This window comes from Rhopalosiphum maidis, chromosome 1 (genome assembly GCF_003676215.2).
Source record: "Rhopalosiphum maidis isolate BTI-1 chromosome 1, ASM367621v3, whole genome shotgun sequence".
Taxonomy (NCBI): domain Eukaryota; kingdom Metazoa; phylum Arthropoda; class Insecta; order Hemiptera; family Aphididae; genus Rhopalosiphum; species Rhopalosiphum maidis.
This window is the reverse complement of record NC_040877.1, coordinates 40,360,386-40,376,074: the sequence shown is the minus strand read 5'-3', so window position 1 is coordinate 40,376,074 and position 15,689 is coordinate 40,360,386. Positions and strand designations below refer to the sequence as shown.

Sequence of the window (15,689 nt, the reverse complement as noted above, 5' to 3'; positions counted from 1 at the left end):
TCATGCATCATGCATGTCTGTCATGTTTAAATAAATAAATAAGTATATAAATACGTCGCGGGCTATATTAACACAATGACCATAACGGTGTTAATATGTTTACAGTACTTACACAATAATAACATAATTTTTAAATATAATGTGCTTTTGTTTTTATTATTATCTTGGTAGTTTCAAAACACAACAGTTGCTTCATTAACTTCAAACATTATTATAAGTGTAGTAACAGTGTATAGAAAGTATCGATGACCAATTCATTTTAAACATTTTAAACTTTTGTACAGAGAAACGTGAAATACTCAAGATATCATTACAAAGACATTTTTAACAATTTTTTTTATATTTATTATTACAAGAGTTCACAGTTAAGACATTTTATTGTTCATGTTACAGTGTTTTAATTTATAATATAATATTATGCTTCTTCTAATATTACATTTTAGTTATATATAAATGAAATATAATATTGTACTTATTGTTTTATACTATCGTACTCTCTGTAATATTACACTAATGCGATGGCCAAACAAAAAATAAATGTTTATAAATGTTATTATTTTTAAGGAAACGATATAATAACATTGAAAAGTTATAAAAACTTAATCAAAACATTGTAAATGTATTCAGTAATATTCTGCTCAGTATTAATTTGTAAACATGTCATTAACATTTAAGCGTGTATACATTTTAGTAATCAGTTTTTATTAAAAAGTTATCAATCATAATCATAGGATTATATACTTGTGTCTACATTCAAGACGACTTTTGTAAATATATTGAAATGTAAGTATGTTACTAGTAATTATTTGTACAATGAGTTCAAATTGTCATAATAATCAGTATAATAATTAATAATTATGTTATAAGTATAAATAAAAAAAAATATTTTTTAATAAAATATTTTGTTTCTATACGATAAAAAATAAAATATTGTTTTTATCAAGTAATTTCAGATTATTACGTATTTTATTATACGTTATTTTATTGAAACTAAGGAATTTGCAATTTAATATATTTCACGTTAAGTAGTGTATTCTGTGGCTTACTAAATGAATCTTATGTAAGTCATAATAAATTCGTAGGTCAAAATTTACTTGTATTAGTGACGGCGGAGGTCAATATATATAACGCAGTGGCTAAAACAAAATTTTCGCTGTTCATATAAGAGAGACTTACACAAAACAAAAAAAATAATATACATACAAATAGGTACTATATTACACAGTACGAATAACGGTTATGCATTCAATATGTTCCCAGTAATTTATTTAAATTCTACATAAATTCGTACTAGATATATACTTTTTTATTGGATTTAGTATACATAATATATACTGTTTTTTCAATATTATAACTTTATAAGTTTATAAATTGTATAATAACACTCGTTTGTCATCAAAAATCAATATAATCATAAGTTTAATGTTTTTTTCTTTTCTTTTCTGAAGTTTAATATAAAAATGATAATTAATATTTTGGAATAAAATCAAAAAATCTTTAATACCTACTATTATTTTTTTATACTTTGATAACTTTTGCTATTGTGGTTTTTTTCATTTTATAGAAAATTATAATAGAATTTGTTTTAGAAATGTAGTAAATCAAATACCGATAGAAAATAACCCACAAAAGTATATTTTATAATAAATATGCCTTATGATATAATATTCAATTTTTCATGAATAATGTAATATAATATTATTATCTTAGATACCAAGTAATATTTTAATTTAATTTTTTTCCTATTTTTTTTTTTGTCTGAACATTTTTAAGTAAATTTACTTATAAATTATTACTATTTTTTGTTTCTATATCCTACATCTAGTATAATAAGCATCATCGTGTCTGACCTGTCTATATTTAAACATTTTAAACGTATACTATTATTTAATAAGGATATTATCATGTTTAATTTTTTTTATAAACAAATAGGTAGTACTAATTTACTATATGCAATAGCATAGGAATGTATTTTTACAGACTTCTAAACTATAATAATTTACATTTTGACACAAATATATGCATACATTATATGTTTCCACAACGAATTTTATAAATTACAAACTTGATTCATGAATGCAAGCACCAGCAAATGTATGTCTACAACTTATAAATAATATCATTCATGAAGTCCAAAATATTTAATTAAAAAATGACAGTTCATTTTCTTGACATTAATCAAAATCACTGTGAATTGAAAAAACATAAAACTGAGAAATTAAATGTCGAATTTTCTTTTAGACTACAATAATTTATGTTCAAATTTAATTAAAATAGTATAAATTATTATTTGATGTTTAGTCAATATATATATATATATACAGACAAGCATATTTTATGAAAAAATCGTAATAAGTAGGTACCTACATTGCTTAAAATAAATTTAATTTTATTCAGTACTTAATAGTTTTTTTTTAAATCTCTAACATTTGAAAGACACTTACATTGACTGTAAAATATTCAATAAAAAAAAATTAATTATAAATATATTTAAAGACTGAAAATTATATTACAAAACTAGTTAAAAATGAAAATATGACTATAAAATACGAAAATAAATAATTTTCCGAAAATCAGTCAAATTTGTATGATTGAAAAATCTATATACTTTTTTCTTTTACTTAGTTCCCCTGTGTGTCACTGATGGTTGTCAGACTAGTAATTGTTTACAATATTTTGGTAATAACGTTGAGTAAAATTAAAAATTACGTCTGGGTTAGGGTTTACTAAAATAATGATACAAAACTTGCTAAGAGCGTAGATTCTGCGCAAAAATGTATTTGTTAACATAAATTAAGGAGAACAAATAAACATCACCGCAAATCAATTGATTCCAAACCACATAATTTAGAAACAGTCATCTGATGGATGATGATATATCAAACTTAATAATCAATAATCATAATAGTTGTCCTTTGTCTCTTTGGTAAAATAATTTAATATGAGAATCTTCATCATTTATAAAGTCCTGTACCAAGGTATGTGAACGTTAAAATTGCAGTTAAGAGTCGTATTTTACAAACAAACGATCATCTTTATTTATAGGTATATAAATTTAAATTTAACTGAATTTATTCATTTTAGATAGTGTGAAAACCTAATTTGTAAACATAGAATAATAAACATTCCCATTAGATGAAAAATAAATTAGAGTTGAAAATCCATAAATTATGTCTTAACATTTTGAAGAAATCTAATTTATTTATGAGACAAAAGTTTTAAGTATAAAAAAAATGAATAATATTCACAAATAATAATGGTTTTGTTGAGTAAAAATACTAGATGCAACTTTTATTTGTATGTACAAATGATAATCAATTGTGTGTAAAAAATTAAATCCAAAATTTAATAGTACTTTATAAAAACATTGAAACATAATTCAAATTAAATTATTATAATTAGGTATTTAAGAAAACAATTTTATTTTTTCTAATATATGGATTTAATAATGTAAAATAGATATTAATTATTTTTAAGAATATTTAAGTCAAAATGCAATCAATTAACAAAATCTTTAGTGAAAAAATTTAATTTATTGCTGTGATAAAATTTAAAATTTATCATGTCTGAATCATATCTACTGACACTAATATGGGTACGTGACTGTAATGGTGAACAACAATTAACAAAATTCACACAAACTAATAAGCAAAAGGACAGATAAATAGTGTCAAACCAAATTATAATTTTACAATAATTGTAATGAATATATATTATCCGCTTTTATTAAAATATGTTTGTTACATTTCCAACAAGAAATGTTTTAAACACTTCTTTCTTATATAGTCGCAACCAAAAAACATATTAATACAATACCATATGCACAACTTTATGACTAAAGACGTGTGCACACTGTGTTATTCTTTATATGCCTATATTATATCGTTACTACAACAACACAATGATTTTCATAATGATATTGTGAATGATAACATACACCGCTAGATAACAATTATTATTCATAAAGGCATACGTAATATATTGTTAATTTTGTTTCATACTGCATACTTTGAATTATATCATAGATCTCTTTAGATCCAAAAAAAAAAAAAAATGCAACTGCCAGCTAAATATCAGTTCGACTAAGCATGGAAAGTTAGAACTCTATTAACAGATGTAAAATATTATTCATTGAAAAACTCAACTATTTAGAGTGAAACTGATTAATTTTGAAAAAATGTAATAATTCATCAGCCTCTTTTCTAAATAATTGTCGAAAATTTTCAATTGAAAATTTTGTTTTTTCGATTCTAAGCGTGGAATGTACCTATCGGTCTTATACATTTGTGTGTGTTTTATTTTATGTGTGATGACATTTTTTGGAAATGTATTAATAATTCAATCTTCTTAAAAAAATATAAAAGTCTATAAATAGCTCAGAAAAAAAAACAATAATATTCTAGAGATCATATCATGTTTAGAAAATTACAATCTAAATATTTGGGCTAACAATTAAATTCTCTACGATTAATTATTTTATGAATTAAAAGAAAAAAAAAATTAAATCGATTATTCTTGCCGAATGTTGTGCCAATGGGTGACGTGCAAATAATCATTTGTAGATCGAATTTCTTTTAGTTATATTGTCGTCAATAATATCATATTTGGGTAATCATTGTAATATCCTGCACTTAAAACGTCCAAATGCGGTAACTGGAATTGCGTGTACGGTGTACTTACTGTTAATACTGACTCGTTCATTTATCTTATGTTAATATAACATGTATTAGTATATCAGTTCAATACAATTTCGATACATTTTCAGAACGCTAATCGTAGGCGGTCTTCATGATTAATCAGTAACGTTTAACAATACAATAATACTCCCTCCGAAATTGATTTAATACCACAACCACGTGTATTATTGCCGCGTGGAAATAATGCGAACAAATATCCACGGCGCACGATTCGGTGCTAATGGATTTAGCGATTTATTATATGAACATGTATATTCATGTATTTAACTTCTATTATAATACGCGAGAGCAATCAGTGTAGACACCTATTCTCAAAAATAAAAAAGATTTTAGACATTAAACTTACATTAAATTACAAAATACATATTGGAAAATATTAGACGACAGTATTGGACCTATCCCATATAACATATTTTATGGTTTACAATCAATAAATTCTACCGATTAGAAAAAAATAATAGTTGCTATAAAAGTCTCGGGTTAGGTTAGGTTAGGTTCGCATCGCTCTAATTCAGCAATAATTTTGCAGGAAATCCGAGAACCAATGAACTTTCGATTTTATTGCAAATTACATTTTGCACATGGAATAAAAGTTAAGTTCATTAGTAATAATAACTAATATTTGTAGCTCGAGATGTAGCTTGTTTTCAGATACAAGATCCAACCAACTAATTAAGGTTGTAAAAATAAAAATAAAACAATTTGTCTTTTTTTTTTAACTATAAGACAATAAAATGTACTTTTGTTACAAATTTAAAGTGTTCAACTTATTAGAGTTTACAGCATGCCGTTATCTAGATAAGAGTAAATGAGGAATATTTAATTATTTAAATTTAGATTTAGAGTATTTTTCCTGTACTTAAACACGTATTTATTGATGTTATACTTAATATATTAAACCTAGTGATATATTGTCTGTTGTACTTTGTAAAGCTATTGAGCAAAACAAAATATATATTGTGAAAATAGTTAATTTTCAGATTATTCACTGTGGTTAGTGAGCCAACCAAAACTTTCCCGTAAACCAGAAGTGACCTGTGTGCTGTAGTTTATAGTTTCCTTATTGGCGTAACGTATTAGAAAAAATAGTTAAATAAGACAAGTGTCGAAATCATCGTATATTTTATGGAGAGTATTTTACAATTGTGTATTATATACGGTGATTTGACCATTTTTTTAACTTTTAAGTACAATCTAATTAATTATCACTATTTAACACACATTTTAAAGTTAAAAGTTTATTTACAGATAAAGACGTGTATGTGATATAAAATAGCTACACTACAATCACTTAAATACTTCATTCAAAATACCTTTAATAACTTTATTATATTCATGAATACTAAAAATTAAAATAACAATATATTTATACAAATTTCTGTTTCACAATTCACTAACGATAAAAATTTGTGTACGTTATACTTTTATGTATAAATATTAAAACATTAAGTATAATCTGTTATATATACGCATATAATGGTGACCTATACAGATAGCACTTAAACACTTTGCTGAAATAATATTTCCATTATAAATATTTTTTGAATTATAGCAAAATTATCAACAATTAGCGTTGCATATAATATATAACTGTATTCCGTGTAATTTTTATTTGTTAATTTTTTCCACCTATAAAGAAAATTAGGACAAATAATTAACTCTCAAAATACCAACTAGATCCTATTGACTACAAAAAACTACGTTTTTGTTGAAAAGTTGAAGATTCCAAAAAATTATTATAAGCACAAAAACAATGCTCAGTAAAATAAACTAAACAATAATAAAAAAAACACATTGTTGTAATATCAATATATTCATCGCTCAGCTCAGAATTTAATTTAGCGTTTTGTACTGAGTTGTGTAGATGTAGACGTAGCGAAAATGTGATTCCTGATATAAAACAGTTGTGGCTGGTATTGCAACAGCTGTTTCGGTGTAATTATAAGTCAAACGTTAAGCACCACCAAGCAAAAATCAACTCGAAAAGTTCGAAAAATAGAATAACGCATATTGGATTATAAAATATTTAAAATAACTTTAATAAGTTCCTACCTCATGAATGAGATTTAAAGATGGATTATTGAAAATTACTTATTTGTATGTGTAATAGAAATAGTCTACAATGTTAACTACAGTATACCTAAATACAATAACTACACATCTCAAGTACTTTAATATTATAGTTATTCAAAGATTTTTAAACTTATTTGATTTGAATACCTTAATTAGAAATGACTTATGAATACTTATATACTCGTAAAATTAAAAGAAATCAAAAAACTCAAAAGACCGAGAAAAAAAGCAATACAATTGAAGCATGAAAATAAGTGTAAACTACTTTAAATGTTGGTTGCATTATAAATTTAAATAAAAAGAAGCTGTTAGTTTTTGTGAATATTTTTATCATTAAAAACAATATAAGTAGTGTAATGCCCAAAAGATGAATCCAAAATACAAAAAATAATCACATCACGTAACTCAGAAATTATAGTGAAAACTCTCATCAAGTGTCCAAGTAAATAACGAATATCTACCAAAACAATTTATTAAAAATAAATATCTGTTGGAATTTTGTGGAATGATATTTCCGTGCTAACCGTTTGGATACTTTGTTGAATTTTTAAAATAAGGAGGTAGCTAATAGGCAAAGGCGTGCATATAACAGCCAATTTACACCGTTATAAAATGTCTCAGATATTTCAGTTTTACAACTATAAGATATAAAAACTTGTTGGTAAGTTATTTAAAATCATCATATTACGTACATTTTAATGTCTTTTAATAACCTACTATGAAGAACTAGTTGTTCATTATAAATAATAATAAAAATTATACATTCATAACATATACACAATATACACCTAAAATAATGTACTTAAAAATAAATGTTAATATTAACTTATTATAATACTAAAACTAATATAATTTTAATTTTAAAGTATAAATAACTTTTGAATTACATACAACGTAACTACTAACATAATATGTATGGTAAAATAGCAAAAACATGGTAAATCGTGCTATATAAAATCATTTAAATTTTGATTTTATTATAGTTTTAACTGCAAATAGTGTAGTTAAATAATTTTTTTAAAGTTTTTAACTCTTTATATTATTTACAGTATACACCAGTATCCATCGTGCCATTATAACACTGTATTTAAGCATTTATGAAATTTCTAAAACTTGCACTAACAAATGTGATTATTTCTCTTTTCTTTTGAATTAAATTTAATAATTAATACACGAAAATATTCTACGTCCGGATCAGTGAAGTAAATATAGAGTCAAGTACAAAATAGCCCATATTTACATAATTAACATACCTAGCAACATACTCATATTTTACAGTATCTACTCTTATCATTATTTTAAGATTTTACTTGAAAAGAACGATGTTATTATTAACTATACATATGAATAAATTGCTCGGTTATTTGTTAAATAAAATTATCGATAGTATATTGTGAGTATCAATTTATATTTTATATACACAGATAATTTGGGCATATTATTAAAAATATTATAAACTATAAATTATAATATTTATTAAATCGTCCTCAATTACCTTGTGAAAACTAAAAATTATAATTACTTAATTGTATTTTTAATAGAAAGTTATTATTTTACTATGCAGTACCTACCCAAAAAATGTATAATAGAGATCTAATTGAGACTAAATTAACATCATAATATAAATTACGTAATCTAACTGTATATGGCTTTGGTAATGTAAAAAGATATAAATTCTATTTTACTTTAAAATATAAATAGTACAAATATTTTTCTCAATTTTAATATAATTCAAAGCACATATTATAGTTAATTAATACAGAATAAATAATATTTTAATTGTACAAGCCAAACAATATAATAACAGAATGTGTAAATTAACATAAATTCATAATAGAGTTTTTCTTTTTTTTTTTTTTAAATATCGAAAAATATTTTAAAATCAATATAACATTTTTTTGTATTTTATCAACAAAAAAACAATGTATGTACATATTTCGTAGCTTTTATTTAAAATAAATTATATATTATGTTTAGTTATATTATTTACATTTATTTAAATAATGATTTCGTTTTTAATATCCATACTTTCAAGTTCTAGTTTCAGTTCATATTTTCCTCTAATTATATTATATCCTAAACAATAGCTCACGGCTGTTCTATGTATAATATTAAAATCATCCATGAAGTATACCCTAATTATTGTGAAAATGTACTGCAAGCTTGTGCGAGAAAAATGTACCTAAATTAAATGGCCATTCATTTTACATCGATTAGGTCTTCCTTGATATAAGTAATAAGTTAACATAAACAGGTCAACAATATCAGTGGTTTCCCTGTTTTCTAAGCCATAGTTTAATTTAAGAGAAGATCTTTACTACTTCAATAATACTTTACCATGACCCGAAAACTTACTTAATTTTATATAAGTAACAGCCATATAAGTCCTTAGAACACATATAAACTTATGAATATATTCATATCCATTTTTTCAACGGTATCTATCAAACTTATTTTAAAATGTATAAGTGTATTTCTAAAAATAAGTAAAATCCTAACTAATAACTTTGAATTTGAATTTTATAACGGCAGTACGGTACTCATAAAATTACATTAATCCATAGACACATTAGTGCGATAATAGATATCAATATCATAACGCACTGAAGCTGTTATCATAGTACTTTGAAAAATTTAAAATCTAACATCAACGAAAAAATGATGTAAATTTCACTTTTCAATTCTTTTTGACTGTTAGTAATTTACAAATATCAAATGCTTCAAAAACTGAATTTCTTGAACTTATTATGAACACTAAGTCTAACTTGGTTTCTAAAAGAGTTTTTCCAGCGTCTCAAAAAACTCAAGATCCTTTGAGAATAACTTTAAAACAAGGAACACCAATTCTACTAAACTTCTTGAATACAACCACATTTTTTTGCTAATATTTTAATTCAAATACTGACTAAACGCAAGTGTCCGATCTAAAAACAAAACAAAAATTCACACAATAAATATTAAGCAAATAATAACATTATACATATTAAAAGCCTTTCCAGTGCTACAATAAATTAAACAAATTACAACAATCGCTACTTTCTCACAATAAATTGTATTAAAAAACCCCAGTATGGAATGTATTACAAAATTTTAGGAACAACTTAATAAGGGGGTTATCGATGAGGTCATATTATTTTTACATTTTACAAAAATTAAAGTAAAATATTGTAAATTCATAAAAAATTCCAAAATTTCATAATAAAAATGATTAAGATATTAAAAATTTCCAATACATACCGGGACACACGTATCACACTTATTAATAACTATAAAATGTAAAACAATATTGTAATTTTCTTTCGCTGTATCATAAAATATTTTTTTTTTGTATAGTCTACTGTGTAAGTACTGGCATTTAAAAGAGATTTTCGAATTCGAAAATTATTTTCCTGTTAATAACTATCGAAATTCATCAGGAATTTTTTTATGAGCATAAATTTTGTGAAGTTTATATGGGTAATTAATTATAAATTTTTACTTTAAAATATTGTATATTTTTCAAATTTTGTTAATTTTCATAAATCCAAAGTCGTCTTACAAAAAGCTTGAAATAATATATAAATTCATATTTCTTTAATATTTTTTTAATATATAAACAATATTATACCTATTTACTATACATAAAAACAAATTTTAGAAATATAATAAAAGCAATCGAACAAAAAGCTTTATTTTATTTTATTCTTTTTAAGTAATTACAAACCATCATTTTAAGCTATAACGTCTTAAGAAACCATATATATATATAAAATACTAATTACCTCGAAGAATAATAAAAATCTAGTTGTTCATAAAAACCATGATATAAGTTTTTGATAGTTTCTAAGATATAACCTAAATAAATTTTGATATTTTTAATATAGAACTAGAACTATTTTTGATGATATAATAAAAAAAATCATGGTAACTGTTATGAAAATACTTTTTCCATAATATTTAATTTAAAAATTTTAACAAAGTTTTTTTTTGTTTTAATTCAAATAATATATATATATATTTATATATTTTAATAGTTTTAATTTTAATAATTTAATAAAAGGTATGTAGAAAATTAATTTCAATACTGGAGTAAAATAAAATAAACAATTGTCATTGATTTATTTTATAACGGTTAATTATTTCCTAAATTAACATTCAAAAATAATATGGTTTGTCCACTTTAAACCACTTTTGGTAAATATTTATTTAAAATAATATTACTGTTATTTTCAACAGATTGACGATTTGTTGAAAAGCTGAGTTGATACAGATAAATGAATTATAAATTTTAATCGCTTTTATTATATATTCAACAATAATAGGACGTAGATATTGTATTACAATATGGATAAAATAGTATATTCTTTATAGACGAGTATATAATGTAACATAGTAATATTTCTCTTGGCAAAAAATAAAATTCCAAAGTACAATTTTAATTATCTATATTATTTCGCTATAATACGTGATAAAAAAATATATATCGAAAAATTATTAAATTTAACAAAACTTTTTCAAAGTAAATAAATATATATATATAAATTACACATTTCTTAGTTGATTACAAACAATTAAACAATACTTACACATATTTTAATAAAATCGAATGTATACCATGTGTAGATTTATTGATTTTCTTTGATACTGTATGAAATTTAGATTTATCTTTAATTCAATATTATGGTTATTAGTTGTTATCGACATCCAAGTATAAATTATTATACTATGAGCCAAGGTAATTGATTGGGTGAAATTTCAACTACATCAATAAGATAATATAACAATAATACCGTAACACTAATTTATGTTTGGAATTATTATAGTGCTACTACATAATAAAATCCTGTAAAATACTAGAATATATATTCTTTTTTTCTTGTTTTAAAAAAAACAACTCAGCGTACATGTATAATTATACATTTTTATTGAGTCTTAACAATGATTAATGGTAATAAAATGAAAAATAATTAAGCAAAATTCTAGCACCGAACGTTTTTATCAAACATTATATCTCTATATTGCTTTGGTATCAAATTTAATTGAACCTTAGTAATAGTTAGCACAGTATTTAAGTACTCAGTGTTCCTCATTTTAAAAATCGATTTTTAAATGCTTCAAACCCATGGTCCGAACCAAAACATCAGCGGTGTGAATTTAAAATGTTAATTAGGGGTGTTTTTTGTGGTACCACACAAAAGATCAAACATATCAAATGCGTGTAATTTTAATAGTTTGAACTCAAATTTAAGCTATCACATAACAGAAAGCCTGGGTTCAATCCTGAGAATTAAAAAGTACATAAGCGTTTTTTGAAAGAATCGATATAATACTATACATATAGTCTAAATAAATAACATTATCATTATTATGAATATTATGGTGGTCGTTATTATAACTATCGTGATTACTATATAACTAGCATTACCATGTCATATTTTTCAACATTATATGCATATAATATATATATATATATATATAACATATAAACATATTATCCAGCTTTATTTATGTAATTTTGTATACCTTATTAAATTTGTCATTTTTATTTTTAACTCATACGTACGATATGTTAACAATACAAATAAGTAATCATAATAATGCTAATGTTTGTAACATGAAGTTGACAAAGCAAAATAGAGATAAATTTTTGAAAAAAATGTCTAAAAGTACCAAACATTTTTGTACAATAATATCATGTTATTGCATAATTTATTTCATCTGTATATATTGAAAATCAGATGAATAATTTACTATAAAATATAGGAACTAATGTTATTGGATTAGACTGACAATTGTTTTGCTAGAACTTAAATACCTAAAGATTATTAGCTTTTTAAGTCTTTATTTCTATGTACAATATTATACGTGTTATTTATTTATTGTGATAATAAATCCCAAATACTTAATAACAATTCATCTTAATGAATTCATTCAATACTAACAAATGCCAGTTAAAATACTTGTTTTACAATCTATAATCAGAACAATGAAATGTTGAATAAATTTACGAATTAATTATAGCATCAGTTAGACAAGATTTTTATGGAAAAAACCAAACTTCTCTCTGCTTTTGTTAGATTCATTGTTCCTTTGAACACTAAAGTTGTTTTTTTTAAAATAATTTTTATTTATAGTAAATCCTTACCAGGAAATAATAATCTCAGTAAATATTAATATACTGATACATTGTACATGACACAAAAACTAAATATAATTCTACGCTTTCTTCAATATTAATCTGAATACTGTCATGTTACTGGAGATTATTTATTTTGGTTCGGTAAATATAATTTTAAAACATAATTTTATCATAACATACGATATAAAGTATATATTCAGTCAACTTTTTCGAAGCTCTGAGCCCAATCGAAGACAACAGAAATAACATCATACTATTTCTCAAAAACATTGATATGTATAACTCAATCTGGTAAAACGTATATATGTATTTATTCTTATTATTATGCAGAATTAATATTAAATATCTAGTTTATATTGTTTATAACCCTGAAAGTTGTTGTAGTTGTACTAAGAATAATAAAAACAAATTAATATATGTTCTTCAATCTATACATAAATATGTAATACAATTATTAATGTGAAATTATTTTATAAATTATTATTTTTTAATAAACTCTTTTTTTTATTTTACCAAAAAAAATTCAAACATATAGACCAACATTTAAAAAAATACTTAACATTAATAAATGATTCAAAGCTTCTGAAAAAGTAAAAACCATAAACCCACTTTGATTAATTAAAAAAAATAAATAATAATATTATTTAATATTATATATTATTAGAAAACTAGAATTTATTTGAACTACGTATTTATTAAAATGTTTTATTTGGTTATTTGATCAAAAACATGTATAAATAGCTTTAGTTTTTTGTTATTTTTTTAGTAAAATGTTTTCATTATTATCGTTTGTATGTCTTGTTATGTTTATGTAAATAAAAATTGGTAATCTTTTTTAACTCTTTATTTTTGAAAAACTTTGTAAATATTTGTAATTTTAAATATTTAAGACTTCTATAATATTTAAACAAAACTAATAATATTTATATATTTATTAATTTACAATTCATTGTGTATTCTTAAAATTAAAAATGTTTGTTTGGATTTAAAAAAAATGTAATTTTAAAAGGGTAAAAAGTGAAAAAAAAATTAAACACCACTTACCTGTGCCCCAGAGCGCGAACAGTTTGGTACAAACGAAGATACTGTACAGAGTGAAATCTACTTTTCCGTTTATATATATAGGTACGTGCTACGTTGTTACGAACACTACGCTTCCGTACGGGTCGTGGATCAGTCCGAGAGGGTAATATTCTATGCTTCTCTTTTCAGCGTGCGCAACAAGTCCCTCCTCCCTTTGGGGGTTTGTCCAAAATTCGCAACAGTTATATCGCGTCTCGGAAAAAAAAATACCACATAATAAATCTAATATATATATATAACATTCTTATATAAATATATTATTTTTGATTACATGTTTTAATAGTGAAAAAAAATTAAGTTTCCCTTTCAGAAAACTCATATTTATTTTTCTCTTTTAATACAGATAATCATAATTACTAAATTATAGAATTAATTATTCCTTATATACACTTATTAACAATAATATCCTGTCTAGTAGATTTAATTGATAAAAAAAAAATGCGATTTAAATTTATTTATTTTTCACATTAATTTATAATTTAAATTTATTATATTATGTAGTTTAGGTGGTCTGCTAGACCTATGCTCTCCTTTTTTGGTCATTCCTTAAATTAATAATCTTACGTTGAATAACATTTATTTAAAATTTTATTTTTTATACAACTTAAAATAATAATAATATGTTCCTACTTTTTTATATTTTAATTCTAATTCATCATTAATATTTATATATGGATATTTTGTTTATACATTTTTTGTTCCATTAACGTAAAATTAAAATTGAAAATTATTTTGTATTTTTCAAAAAGTTTTCTTTCATTTTTTGGTTGTTTTTGTTTTTATATTTAGCATATAACATAAGTTTAATTTAATTATTATGAAGTCAAATATAGCGATAGGTATTTATTTATTATAAACATACTGTGAAAATATTGCGCATAATTATTTATATATTTTAAAATTTTATTTAAAATTTATCAGATAATTATTAAGAAAATATGTCTTATAAAATATTAAAAAAAAACATTAAAATTTACAATTGTAATGATTTGATTTGATTTTACCACGATTAAAATAAACTTGGAAAAATGTTTAGAATGACTTCAAATTTAAACTAACTGACTTCAATAAACTCATTTAGACGTAATCATTAAAGATCATTGTTAAATAGAACTATATAGGTAAACCACACGAGATTCGTACTGTATTCGCTTCTCTTCAATGGGATATAAAAAAACTTTACCCTGCGTTACCGTTAAAATATTGGGATAAAATCAAAAATACATGATTACTGATAATAATATTATAATGTTTATCTTTAGGGCAAAAAGATAGTTATTCTGTATACGTTTTGATTTATATATAATACTTTAGTTTTAAATAAAAATATTGTATAAATGACTGTATAAATTGTACGAACATTCAATTTTGTTTTTCCCATTTTAATTTGATAATATTAAGTAAATATACCATTTTTTTAAGACATAACTCTCTATGATAAAAATACGATGTATAATATAATATATTTATGTATGTATATAATATTATATTATCAGTGTAGAGATGATAACAGTAAATTCTCGTGTAGCGTCCTCTTTATAATGTATGTACCTACTTGTACAATATATAAAAGATATGTGTATAAATCTTATAGCATAAGATTTATTAATTTTTTTCAGTTTAATTTATCTTAATACATTTGCGCTATTTGGAATTTTATATAGATAAATACATATTATATAATATATACACTATATACTAGTAGAATAGACATAACT

General features: G+C 22.9%; 1 protein-coding gene across 1 annotated transcript in view; it reads right to left on the bottom strand.

Moving 5' to 3' along the window:
• The window catches only part of LOC113560588, a 40,542-nt gene extending 26,477 nt beyond the window's left edge, over positions 1 to 14,065 (bottom strand). Inside the window, exon 1 of the mRNA XM_026966563.1 lies at positions 13,933 to 14,065. The gene's annotated coding sequence lies outside the window, so the exon portion shown is untranslated. The remainder of the gene's footprint in view (positions 1 to 13,932) is intronic.
• Between the last annotated feature and the right edge of the window lie 1,624 nt (positions 14,066 to 15,689).